The sequence below is a fragment of the Homalodisca vitripennis genome, chromosome 7 (genome assembly GCF_021130785.1).
Source record: "Homalodisca vitripennis isolate AUS2020 chromosome 7, UT_GWSS_2.1, whole genome shotgun sequence".
Classification (NCBI taxonomy): Eukaryota; Metazoa; Arthropoda; class Insecta; order Hemiptera; family Cicadellidae; genus Homalodisca; species Homalodisca vitripennis.
In genome coordinates, this window is record NC_060213.1 from 118,230,297 (window position 1) to 118,244,999 (window position 14,703).

A 14,703-nucleotide genomic window follows, 5' to 3' on the forward strand; every position below is an offset into this window, starting at 1 on the left:
GTTATCTAGTTCCGGTTAAATATATTTCAAGCGCTATATTTGAGTTTTAATCGTTGTCACGATGACATATAGGTGTCAGAAACACTTCTGTAAAAAATGTCCACGTACATTTCTTGCAATCTTCTTTCGGTTTAAGATATGTCAAAATCGCCAGTCTGTCACGATAAAGAAGATATGCATACATATTTAGGGCTGAGAAGTCTCTTAAGATAAAAAAAAGACCTCTACACTATGTGTAAGAGCTAAATACTTACTAAGTTTATACAAAATTTCAGTATTAATTTATGATACTTTTATGTCTCTATTTCTGACTGTAGTCTTTGAAAAAATGGCTCGTTGAAGCATGATATTGAAAACATGTCACATCACAATTTCCAGGAATCCAACTAATCTTGAGTACCTAGATATTCTTGCATATATAATTCACAGTTTTGCTCATAACGGTGGGTTTTAACGAATAATTTATAGTATATTTGTTCCCAATAAATTTTCTAAAGTGGGAGCTAAATAATTTTCCATCAAAGCCTAAATCAGAGTAATATAGTCTACCATGAAACCTCTATTGTAACAGTCTATTGCAGCATAGTAATAAAAGAATAAAATTATGTGTAAACAAATTGTTTCTTAAAAACGTTTTAGTTTGAACACATTACAGTACTATAGTACTATTTACAGTATAATAAAGTAGTTTTATGAAGGCAAATCAGTATATGGTCAGCCTACTATAGTAAATTGGGGTTTAATCCGGGGTCTCTCAGTTGACGTAGCTAACGCAGAAGTTCCAAACCATTAGCTTCACCATCAATGAGGGACTAATGGATCAATGAATCTTGAAACCAATTGAAAGCTGACTTTAAAGCACTAAGAAAATCCTCTTGGAACTAACGTCTATTTTGTTCTGTTAACCGTCTTCCTGTCCATTTTAAGTACTTTCTAAGATTTATTCATTTTTATAAAATATAGTTTTTTTACTGCCAAGTAGTGCAATTGTATTACAAAATAAAGAGTACCTACCTATAAAATTACGTACCTCCACACATTAAAGATGTATAAGTTTCTTTAGGATAAGACTATTGTCATAAGTGGCTCCTGCCTCTTAATTGTGATGGATTTAGAACTTTTAGAAAAAAAGCAGAGGATATAATTTTAAACGAAAAAGGATTTAACGGAAGCTGAAGGGAAGAAGAAACCCGTGTGATTCATAATGCACCGTGGCATTGCAGTTCGCTGACTGAATGTGTTAGAGCTAAAGAGTTCCTATTTCATAGGGGATGCAGGCTCACTGAAGGTTGCCAGGTAAGAGGTAGTATTGCTTAAATGTAAGAGAGGGTATTTCCCAAGAGTCGACTGAGAATACAGCATGGGAGGAGTTTCGTCTTTAGCTGGCGTCGGTAATCGAACATTGAGATGAAATCCCAAGATATGTGATCTGTCTCTCTCACAGAGTACTAATGACATCGCGTGTGGTTAAATTCTTTGTCCTGGTAATTGGGTACTTACGATATATTTGTTTAAAGGTCAATAAGTTTATTAGAGGGATTTTCGGCTTGGGTAATAGTTCACCGGTTGTGAGTTTTTGGACATTTCCCTTTGTTCACTGATATAAATTATTAGCAACTAACGTTTCGAGTTCTGCAATCTGATGTCAATCTCAAATGAGTAACCATAAATAGTTACTTTTTTATCGTGTAAGTTGCTATTTGGGAAATTTACACGTCTTTTTTTCATTTTAAACTTGTTTAAAAGTAACTTTAAATTCAGCAAAGACTTCTTGGAATATAAAAAACTATCTAAACGTAACTTTTTATAAAAGTCTCAAGTGAAGTCAAAGTAATTTGACGGTCTGTGCTCATCTAAGATGACAGCAGTTTGGCGTAATAACACTTATACAGGCTTCTATAGGCTAGAACTTCAATAGATATCAGTTTAGTAAAGTCATTATTTTCAAGTAACAGTCACTTGACTCTCACTAGGTGATTATTTAAATTATATTTATACTACATTGTATAAACTACTGGGTTCCTTTTGGAAACTTATTTGTGAATCATATACATTCTTGCTTTTAGATAATTGTTCTAACTGTTCCAAAGTACATAAAATTACACTTATTTTATTTATTGGAAAAAAATACATCTAATTTAACATCTAGTTTAACCAATATGTGTTTCTAGATTAGTCGAATAAGTAGTAAAAATTTTTATATTTTAATTAAATAATAATAGGTATTTAAAATAAGGTCCATTTATTTTATATGAATGTATACTAGGAATTACCCGCGGGTTCACATGCAATTATGTCCAGAATACCAACGACGCCATTACAATATCCTTTTTAATTGGCACATCAAACACATTAGATGAGCAATCGTGGCTGGAAGACATTTTCTTATTAGTTTTTGATTAATAGGATTTTAATTTTGAAGATCGGTGGTTTGGCTATTTCAAGTCAGAGACGGTTTTAATAAGAAATTGACTATTTTAGGCCAGTGTGGAGGAATCCCAAAGTATATAAGTATACGGCGAGGTTCACACCAGTACTACAGACCCCGGAAAGTCAGCCAGATCAAAGTAGAAAGCCCAGAGCATGGAACGAAGACGTCGAAGAAAAACCGTGTTCCACTTTAGTCGCATCTAAGAGACTTGTCCACGGTAAGACTTTGAAGATTGGTGAAAAACTATGATTTACAGGACAAACGATAGGGAAAATAATGAACTCTACGTTAACACAAAAGTGTAATTATAACATTTTGCTACAGTTAGGGGCCAGTCTATTATAAGAAACCCTATTGTAGTACTCTTCTACACTTAATTTAGCAGACTGGATAATTAAAGGGTATATTTATTAATCGCCTGTCAAAGTCAAGAAAATAAGTTTAGTAGTTTAAAAATTTAGACAGGTGTTAGTAAATATTTATGGTTATTCATATGTCATATTTTACAAGTGTCATGTTATGTGCTTTTCGTTGTGTAGATTAGTTTTTACTGGGATTAACATTTTTAAGTGATAATATGTTTCATAAACATGTCAACTGAAAATTATGTTTTTCAACTTATCCTTCCCTTAGGCAGGATTACTCCACGTTTGCCTAAAGTATTTCTATTTTTTACTTGAAATCGTTAGAGCTTTCCAATAAAATATTATGTAGTTTTGGAGAGACATTTCAGAGGAACATATGTGACAAATTTTCACTCTCCGACTTAAGGTGTCCATATTTAAACAAATTTAAAACGGATTAAGAGCTTGGAATATCTTTCATTGACTATTACTTATTTCAGGTTTATTAAGAATTCCATTTAAAAAGAATATGCGCATGGTGTATCTCATCCGTTAATATAATATCGTGTGAAGTCGGTAGTAACGACTATTTACAAACAAGAGTGTAAAAATCTAATATTGACCAAATATTTAAGTATTTATTTATTAAACATAGAAAGGATAGGTTTCTAATAAGATCATGGTTAACTAATTGTAAATACACAAAATCTACTGCATATACTAATCCTGCATGTTTAGAATTCTGGCTAAAATGTTTTAAAGGTACACGTCTTCGGAGAAAATCACTCATCTATAATGCAGTAGGGGAAACTCCAATTTAAGCTACTTCCTCTCGGCATTTGTGCAAGAGGAACGTGAGATACCTTAGAGTGCAATTATTTGCCCATAATTACGACAAATTAAAGTAGTTGTTCATTGTACGGTGCATGATTATAAATTGCATTTGATTTATTATTTGTGATTTTTACTATTTATGTTTTATTGCTCAGATGGTTGGTCGTTAGTACAAAGTTGTGTTTAATAAACCTATGATTTTATAGACAAGTTAAGTGTGAAAGGGGTTTATAATTTGAGAATAATTTAATAGACACTTTTAGAGAATAATTACAATATAATCTAACTTTCTCCTTGGCTAAGGTTTAAGTTTAGGTCCAATATGAAAAAATAGGACAACGTTAACAGAAGTTCAAGGATAAGTTATATGGTCACAAAGTTGGTACCATACTAGAAAATAGCGCATCATGGCGTAATTTTCTAAAAATTTTTGAAATCTTCATTTGTACGTTGAATACTTATTTTAAACAAAATTTCAAACACGGCCACTTTCAACATTTGGGATTAGTAAATAGTAAAGGAAAATAGTATTTACAAAAATATCTAATGTCTCGAGCACGCCTCTCATAGCTCGTTCTCCATCAAACTTTTGCTTACTTCATCTGAACTTTCTTTTCAGATTGGATTGGACTCAATTTGTAAGCAAAGACACCAGATTTCAGATTCGGCACTAAGATGAAGGTAAATAGGAGCTAAATTCAACATTCACAGTATATATGTATTGTAGTGGTTTTTCATTAAATATCATCAACGAACTAAATAATAATTTGTAATAAAATATTAAAAGTTTTATCTAAATTCGCATTGTAAAGTATGAATGAATCCTAATCTAATGTTATAACATTGCAACCATATAAGAAGGCTGTCTTTCCTTTGACAGTACTGAAGCGAGTATTAAATTTTAAATTATTTATTTTCCTAAGTACAAAAAACAAGTTATATTTAGATTTTATGAAAAGAGTAATATCTACATAATTTATGTATTTTCTCTCTGTTTTACATTTATTAGACGAAACGCTAGAAATCAATAGATATTGTTTTTATTTTATAAATAAAACTAGTAGTAATGCTTTGTCATAAGCATTTCGAATTAGGAGTTATTTAGACAACCTCCTTCCCGGAAAATGGCGCATTTTTGAGTAAGTAAAGATTTTGAAATTGGATCTCCTAGCCATTAAAACCATCACAGGTATTATAAAACGAATAAGAATTGAACAAAATGGAGGTTTCTAGTGTTACTCTATCAAATTTTAAGACCAAAGTAATTTTGAGCTGTTTTAAAAAACTGCTGATATTTAAGTCATATTTAAAGTTATTGAAAGGCAGGTAAAACATTTAATCGCAGTTTTTTTTGTAAACTTATGGCAACATATCATAGTTTTACAAGAATTAGTAAACATCGACAACCATGAATAACATAGCATTTATTATGTTTTGTTTTGGTTGTCTAACCAGAGCCCATTAAGAAGTCGTGCTAATACCAAAAGCTGGTTTTGCCATCTTATTTCTTATTGGTTACCAGTTTGTATATGCGAGACAATCAGTCAAGTTACAGTGTCCCTTGGTACGAATAAGAGGTAACATGGCAATACCCACCTGGCATTCCCAGGAGTACTTATTAAGGGTTTCTATTTTATGACATGAGCTACCTCAAAAATACCCCAACTGTTTTTAAAAAAATTTACACTTAAAAAAATCCTTAGTTGGCCATATAAACATCCTCTAAAGTAAATCACTCCATCTTTATTCATAAAAAAGTTAACATGAAAAGGGTGAGACTTTTTAGACACCAGTTATATTATCTTTCACTTTTTAATCAGCATCATTACTGATCAACCACTGCTCGAGTATTTAAACTGTAAACAAATGTGTCTGCCTATTTGGCGAACTTAAACTGAAAGTGTTAACAGTTGATTAGTATCAGCTATATATTACATATAAATCCTTTTCGGATTTTAAAGAAAGTATTAGCCAAATCGGTCTAGTCGTTCTCTAGATTAGCGCTTAGTAACGCATTTTGTGGTTCATTTTTATTTGGCAAAAGAAAGTCGGAAATAATAAACTTACTCTGTATTCTTTTGTTAATTTTCAATTAAAATTATATTTTATCTATAATGAGTCAAGTAGAAATAGGTTTAAGAGTTTTATGTCTGATTAAAAACATTTTATTTTAATGAATATTGGACAATTATGCATAGTTTGAACATTGACACACTCTGAAGAAACTGAAATGAATTGAAATTTAAATAATTTCTGGCTCATTATGAATTTATAATTCATATGTATGAACCACCTCGTGAAATTCGTATATCTCCAAGTTGTTAGGCCATGTAATCACAAAATATAGCAGTTTAGTTGAAAGACGTGCTACAGTTGAGAAAAATCATATCGACGGAACACTGTGCAAATAATTTTATGACGAAGTCTAATCCTTTACCTAAATCATGAAACCTAAATTTACTAAATATATTGATACACTATGCTTAAGCGTAGAATATTCCAAAAATACTTTTATACTGTTTTATACTTTATACTGTATATCTTTACTGTTAACTAATTTTTAAAGAAATGTTATGATTGGTATGGTTTGTGTTTAAGTCAGGCCACGTTTCTAAAAACAGATAAAAGTTCGATTAGACATCGGTCTTCTTGGATTACACATTCCTGAATATGAAAGATGAATTTTAATAATTCAATTTAAAAATCTTTAAAAAATCATGTAACCCGAAACTTTTTCCATAATCATGATAAAATATTGGTTATTAAAAGAAATCCCAATTTTTTTACCCAATCTATAATATACCTTTTCTTAAGAACAAGGGTGTTTTCAAATCTAATACATGATTGTAATTCATGGTGATTAGAATCTATATTATGTCTGCAAAATATATTGCCCGATTATTCCAAATGTTTTGGTATCATTACAAAAGCGACTATTATCTGAAACTATTTCATAAAAGTTTTCGGTTAAGCTTCATAAAACAAGACAGTATTATATAATCAAAAACATGATAGCCCTTGAGAATGAAACTATATTCATCGCCAATGGGTTACGTTTAGGCTAATTAAAACAAAGATCCACCTACCTTATTCACCAGTATCAGTGCATCCCGACAAGTTTAATATATAATTTGTTCAATAAATGGATTTGAATAATTAACCTCAAACAATTTGAATATTTAATGTAAAGAGAAAAACTTACATAAACCGCATAATCTCAAGAATTAAAATTAAAAAAAAAAATTGTCTTACTTGATAGAAACACAATCAACTGTATATTAAGATAAATAATGAGATTTGTAATAATAAAAACCGAAAAGACATAAACATTTTTACTCAGGTCCAATTTTGTACCTTTTGAAAACACAAATAAATGTAATTCATAAAGCTAATTATTAGATTCTGCCTCAAAAAAGCATATTTCTGTCACTGAAGGAGGAGTGCAATATACGAGTATTGGAAAGAAGTGTACTATCTTATTATTGCCTTCATGAGAATAAAACACGCATCAACCGTGTATCACTCTGATCCTTTCGTCACTCTGCCCACTGTCATCGCATGTAAGAAGCTTGGTTCCTTATTAAAGATATCCTTATATATATATATATATATATATATATATATATATCTGTGTGTGTGTGTGTGTCTCTTTTTTATAAAAACTAAATTATTTTTAGTTACAGCAATTATAACATATTATAATATAGCACTGTTATAATTTTAAAAAAATATTAGGAAATTTATTATATTTTATTGCAGTGTTCACGCGTCAGAGATTAAGCTAAATTTTTTTGTTATTATTGTCTTCTTGCTCCGATCATGAAAATGCATTTCAGTTAAGAAGCCTATTTCAGTAAAGAGCGTCTACTTCCGGCACTACTATATATGTCCATTACTCCTAAACAGACCAACAAGGGTGGTAAGTCTCTCCACTGTACGTCAAATAGTTCTAAAGATAATTTCCGGATACATACTTACATCTATACACCAAGAACTACTCCTACCACCCCAAAGCGTCAATTATACTTATAATTATTTTCATTGTCTATAATGAAATGTATGGTTATTTTGTGAGCCGCCCAACTCGCTGTTGCTTGTATCCTCGTTATTCGATCTTCAAAGGTATCTTTAAACTATCGCATTATCAGCCCTCGTTCCAATCTCTGTTCGCTTTTTCGTTTTTCCGCACATTTGCCATCGCTAAGTGATCCCCGAAATTGGTTTTTTTGAGATCCACAGCCTGTTCTCTTCTTTAGGTAAATAAGTAAACAACACCTAACTACAATATAGGTCAAAATATACCAATCATACCAGAGCGTTGTGACACTCGTAAGTCACGAATCCAAGCAACCATGTTGTGTCAACTCCATGCACACGAACTATAAAACTTTCAACTAATAGAAACAATACAACACAATATATTAACACTGAACTTTAGAATATAGGTCACAATAGCTCTGTACTCACTGACTAACCACATAGGACTGAGCAGAGGCCAGTAGTAAATAGCGCTTGCCACGGCTGAAGTAAAGTAATGACAAAAAGAGTGGGATTGGGAGTGCCTTTTTATTATTAATTCATTCTATATGAACTTCTTAAAACCATACTATAACTCCGCTTACTTTATTATAAATCACTATTCTATTTAATATTTTAAGTTTATATGTTATTTATTGGCCTGAAGAAGATATCAGATTGCAGATCTCGAAACGTAGTATTACTGATTTGTTTGTATAACTGAACGAAGAAAAATGTCTACAGATTCTGTTACCCTCTTGTGCCAGTCTAGAAATGATATACAATTGCATATACATAATCAGTATAGCATGTTTTTTTTAAATGCAAAACAGAACCACTGCCTCCTCAATGGTTTTCTACCATAAAGGTAGCCTGTAGTCACAAAACTAAAGGTTGTTTGAGTCATATTACTATATTGCCAGCTCCCTTTCGTCTTTGTACCTTCGCCTATTGTGAATGTACCATCTTAAAGTATGAAAAATGTACTAAATTCTTTCAATTCATCAGTGTTCAACAATAGCAAAATTAATGTAACACAATTATTTTTACCACACTACAAAATGTGGTATTTTCCTCTTACATAATCAATAAATATTTTATAATGCATAGTGTCTGAGATGAAAATATCTCTATATATTTTTCTTATATCTAGAAAATAACCATGCGAAATTCCATCTAAATCCGTACACTACATTTTTTATGTGATAGATTATCAAACAATTAAACAAACCAAACGTAGAATTGTCAAAACACAATTCTTAACAAACTTTCGCATCTATAGTATTAATGTGATAAATACGAATATTTGTGAAGGTTTTAAAGATACTTAAACTCTACTAGTAAAAATTTCAAAGTTGGTTGTCCAGTTAAAAAAATGTCATCGTATAGCCGACAGCTTACTTAGTGGGGTCTACACAGTTCTCCTTACATAAAAAGTGACTGAATGTTCTCGTAGTAAGTTTTGTGTTCTATGAGACATACGTGTTTTCACATTTGTCTTAAATTGCAAGAATATATTTTCAATAAAGTTTGTTGTATATAAGGGATTCTTGAAATTTACTGGTTGAACTGAAATATGTGTATATGATATATGACAGGAATTATTTAAGGCGTTAAGATAATAATACCGTTTTCGTCTTTTTTTTAATATGTATTAAACATTGGTTCTTTATTGAAACTTTAATAATTGAAGAAAATTTCAACAAAGTATTCTATTTTTGAAAATTTGCGAATACGAATGTGAAATAACCTATTCACCCATTGAAATTCACTTGAACACGGGCTTTGAATACGGGCTAGTGGCTAAGAATGTCTTAAAATAAGGCTCATTCAAAGCCCTGGCTGTTTATATTTCTTGCATAAGTACCCCCTGTCATGACGTCAGAGTCCGGGGTGTGCTTATTCCAGGAGATACTGAGGCAGCGTCTTTCCAACGTATGTATACAGTAAATTTACAAGAAAAATAAACATTTTCGCCAATTGAGAGAAAAAACTTGGAGCTCCCTGACTCAAACAGCATTTTTGAAGAGTTGAATGACAGTATAAGATCCCCTGTGAAGGACAAGTAACTTTAAAATAGTAGACATGTGAAATTGGTCCTGAATAAGGCTGAAGAGTCCATGAATTACACAAAGGCTCTTCTATGTATTCAAACTTAAAAGGAATTGTGTAAGCAACTTTAAAAAGGGAATAATCGACTTTAATTGAAAACATTGCTCATATAACTGGACATGGAGTACATAAACTTACAGTAACATATAAACATACAGTAAAACAATAACAAGTTCAAAATAAAACTTTAGATGAATAAAACATATTAACTTCGTATCATAATAATTCACTGAATTAATGAAGCATTTGATGGGCCCACGAAATCCTCATTTGAACCATTTGGAGAGTGATCAGAACTTTGCGCTGGTTCTAAGGAGATTCTGACTGAATAAGTAATCTGCTCAATAGAATATACGATTAAGGACTTTCAAATTTTATACACTCATTTTAGACTTTCAAAAGGATCAGAGAGATGTCAGCTGACCTATAAACATTTCAAAATTAACTGTTATTTCTTGACAAACATACCTATTTTTGCTGTAAAAGAAGAGCTAATACTTTAATAATAATATTAATAGCATAGTGACTGACGAAAGTGTAATACTTTGGTTACGTGACTTAAATCACTGTATTCCTGCTAGCGTTATGGATATATCATACATCAATATCGGATTAATAGCGCTTACTTTTTGTTTTATAGACGAGATTTTATGGCCGTAACTGATTGAAGGACTTTGATTGCATGACATCCATTATATTTGACTTGCTACCACTATGGATATCCTCTACATACATTTTGGAGTAATGGCTCTCCTACTTTTGGTACAACAGGTAATCTTATATGACTGTAACTGATAGAAGTACTTGCATGACAACCATCATGTAGGCTCTGTTACCACTATGGGCATCCTACATCAAATATTGAACTCATGGCACCTACATTTTTATGACATAAGTTATACAGGGTGTAAAAAAATATGCGTTGGCTATGTATTATCAGATAGCATGTGTGATTCTTAGTTTCAACGGAACTCATCAAGGCTTAAGCGAGCACGACTACTTTAAAGGTATGCTTGCACAAGCCACAAGCATCAAACATTTTATTTTCAAAAAAGCAACTTAAACCGTTTTCAACAGACGCCGTTTTGTTAATATTAAAAATTACACTTTTTTAAAAGATTTTCCTCTTATTTATTCAAACCTATGTACAAAACTTTCTTTCTTTAGCTTTACTATTTAGAGATAATATTTTGTTAATACAAATAAAAAATATCGGCTAAACGTAGCGGAAATTAGAAAAAAGTTATTTTTCATTTTTACATTAAAATCACACACAGAATTTAAAAAATACACAGCCAGCCCAATTGTTTTGGTACACCCTGTTCCACAGTAGCTTATGGAATTACTATAATTGTGTGTGAACAATCACTTTGGCCTTGCTACTATTATGCATATTGTACATCAATATTGGACTAATAGCACTTAGTTTTTGTTTAACATACAAGCTTATATAACCGTAACCGATGGAAGTACTTTGATTGCTTGACAACCATCAATTAGGGCCTGCTACCATTATGAATATCCTACATCAATAATGGACTAATGGCACTTACTTTTGCTGTCACAGGTCAACTTATATGACCGTGACTGATGGAAGTACTTTGATTGCGTGACAACCATCAATTAGGGCCTGTTACCATTATGAATATCCTACATCAATAATGGACTATTGGCACTTACTTTTGCTGTCACAGGTCAACTTATATGACCGTGACTGATGGAAGTACTTTGCCTAAGTGACAACCATCAATTAGGGCCTGTTACCATTATGAATATCCTACATAAATAATGGACTAATGGCACTTACTTTTGCTGTCACAGGTCAACTTATATGACCGTGACTGATGGAAGTACTTTGATTATGTGACAACCATCAATTAGGGCCTGTTACCATTATGAATATCCTACATAAATAATGGACTAATGGCACTTACTTTTGCTGTAACAGGTCAACTTATATGACCGTGACTGATGGAAGTACTTTGATTACTGACAACCATCAATTAGGGCCTGTTACCATTATGAATATCCTACTAAATAATAATGGACTAATGGCACTTACTTTTGCTGTCACAGGTCAACTTATATGACCGTGACTGATGGAAGTACTTTGATTATGTGACAACCATCAATTAGGGCCTGTTACCATTATGAATATCCTACATAAATAATGGACTAATGGCACTTACTTTTGCTGTCACAGGTCAACTTATATGACCGTGACTGATGGAAGTACTTTGATTGCGTGACAACCATCACTGTTCTCCCGATAGAACTACAGATATAATACCTTCAGTCCAACGCTATTTGCTGAAGATTTATTATTTTTAATAGTAAAATTAATATTTATATAATAGAAAAATGCTACTTAACTTCATTACATTTTTCCATTAAGATGGAATTGATTAATTTTAACCTAACCTATCCTACCATGACGTAACATTACTATGATTAACTGTACTATTATTTATTATACAGTTAAAACTGCGACGAATCGGCAAAATAAATGTGTGCACAATACTAGTTAAAAACATTTTAACAGCAGAAATAATCAGATTACAAAATGTATTTCATTGGAAACTATTTTTGTTGGGATAATCATGTGTGCTTGGGTGCTAGAAATAATTACGGGTGTGCGAACACATCTGCTAATTTAAATACCAATGAGGATAATAAATCCAATAATGAATTACTCTAATGGTATTATATTATATGTGTTGTATTCAACACCTTAAGTGGAATGTGATTAAATTAAACTAATGCCACTGTGTATTGCTTTTGTTGGATAGGATTGTACTAATAATTATAAATATAATATAACATTTATTAATTTAGAAATTTGTCATAATAAATTTATATTTAAATTCCAGACCAATTTTTTAAATGGAATTTGTTTTTAATAAATGTGTTACTATATATATTATAACATACTATATAGGTTAATAAATGTGTTACTACATATATTATAACATACTATATAGGTTAATAAATGTGTTACTACATATATTATAACATACTATATAGGTTAATAAATGTACTACTAAGTTTATGTTGCACATCATTCAAAGTAAAGTAAATATAAAACATGCACCTACACTTTTTATGTTAATGTTAACTCTCAGACCTTGCGCAAAATAGTAATTAAACACACAATTTTTGGAATATTATTTAATAATTGGAATTACTTGCTCCACAAATATTTCAATAGCCATGACAAGTGCAGTAAACGAATCCTTATAGATTATTTTAGATATAATTCTTATAATTATAAGAATTGCATTTTTGAGCGTCAAGGATGCGAGAACATGAATTTTCCAGTCATTGTGTATTCTACTTTAAATTCACTCTATTGACTCAAAGATGAACTTTTAGAAAAATAGTATTTATTATTGGATAAAAAAAAATAAAGAATAGTCACAAAGGCTCTAGAAACATATTCATACTATTCTTAAATAATCTGTGTAATGTACATGAGAAATTAAAAACTTCCATTATATATTTCCTTTAATATTAATGAAAGTAATATTCAATGCATTAATAAGATTAATTATGCCCAATTATGTTTACTTCCAAATCAAATGTTCTTTTATGTTTCTTTTTTATGTGCATCCTGACATTTCTTCCATACAGATATTTATAATATATGTATAAGTCATGAAAATTTTGTCATATTTAGGATATTCTTTAAGTTTTCTTTCAAAATTTTTTGATCACGAACTTATTAAAACATATGCTCTAAAACTAAAGTGTTTCGATTGCTTGTTCCGATTGGTTATTAGAATATGGATGGGGACACATTCCTAACTTCTTTAACTTCTGTTAGAGGGTAGCACAGTTTAGAGCAAAAGTAATATTGTTGCTATGGTTCCAACTAGTCACAAGGATACACTTCTACCTTCTGTCTCTTTTTGTGGCTTTTTAGAGAGCACAGCAGTTTAAAAAATAATACATTTAAAGTATAAAATATGACAATCGTGTATGTTTAATAACTTATGTGTACCAGACAGCATAGGAAATTAATTAGAAATTTTCTCTTAACAAAATTGTATCACTCTTTTTAATATATTCCATAGAAAGCTCTTATCCGTGTCATGTTGGAATTGTTGGATATTATACACTATCTGGGACATTTGTTTACATTCTCACCATTAATAGCTTTAGACACAAATGCTATACGATAAAATAATACGTCTGTATATCAAAAGCCTTGTAAATTTTAAATAACTTCAAAATTATTTCAAAAATTCTATTCACGTATTTATTAGTAAACATTATGTATTCGTTATTTGAATAATCTATGAACTCACTATGTCGTAAATCCATTAGTTAATACCTATTTTAAACAGCCCAATAATAACAAGTGTTGGAAATTAATAAAAACAGTCAAAGCTAAGGACTTCGTATTTGGAATTTATTTATATAGGTATAAAATATTGCCAGTGTTAAAAAAGTCATTGGTACTAATCAAACAAATAGATGGAATGTTACATGCAATGCTATTCAGATAAAATTCGGGCGAAACTAAGGGTAAATCCAAGTATTTGATATAATTCGGATGTCAATCAATCACTTTAGGGTCAATCAATAAAACGCCCCCATCTGGTCACGTAACGTTGAAATCAGGCTGTGTTCTTGGGATGAACCTATACTGGGTGTTCCCTGTTCTAGTAATTGTGAGTGACCGGTGTTTAAACTTGGAAAGTACATTAGAATCTTTTTCCAACAAATCTGAAGAGACATAAATAATTGTATTATCGTAAAATAGGAAACATTCAGTAAAAATAAGTACTCTGCTAGCATACAATGTAATATTAGATTATACTAGATACCACACAGACGTATCAGAATCAATCATTATTATATCATTACTGATTTCATTAAGATATAAGTACGTATTGATAACACACAAGCCAGTACTAACTTTTTAACTTATTTTATCAAACGTTACGATGATATTGATAATAG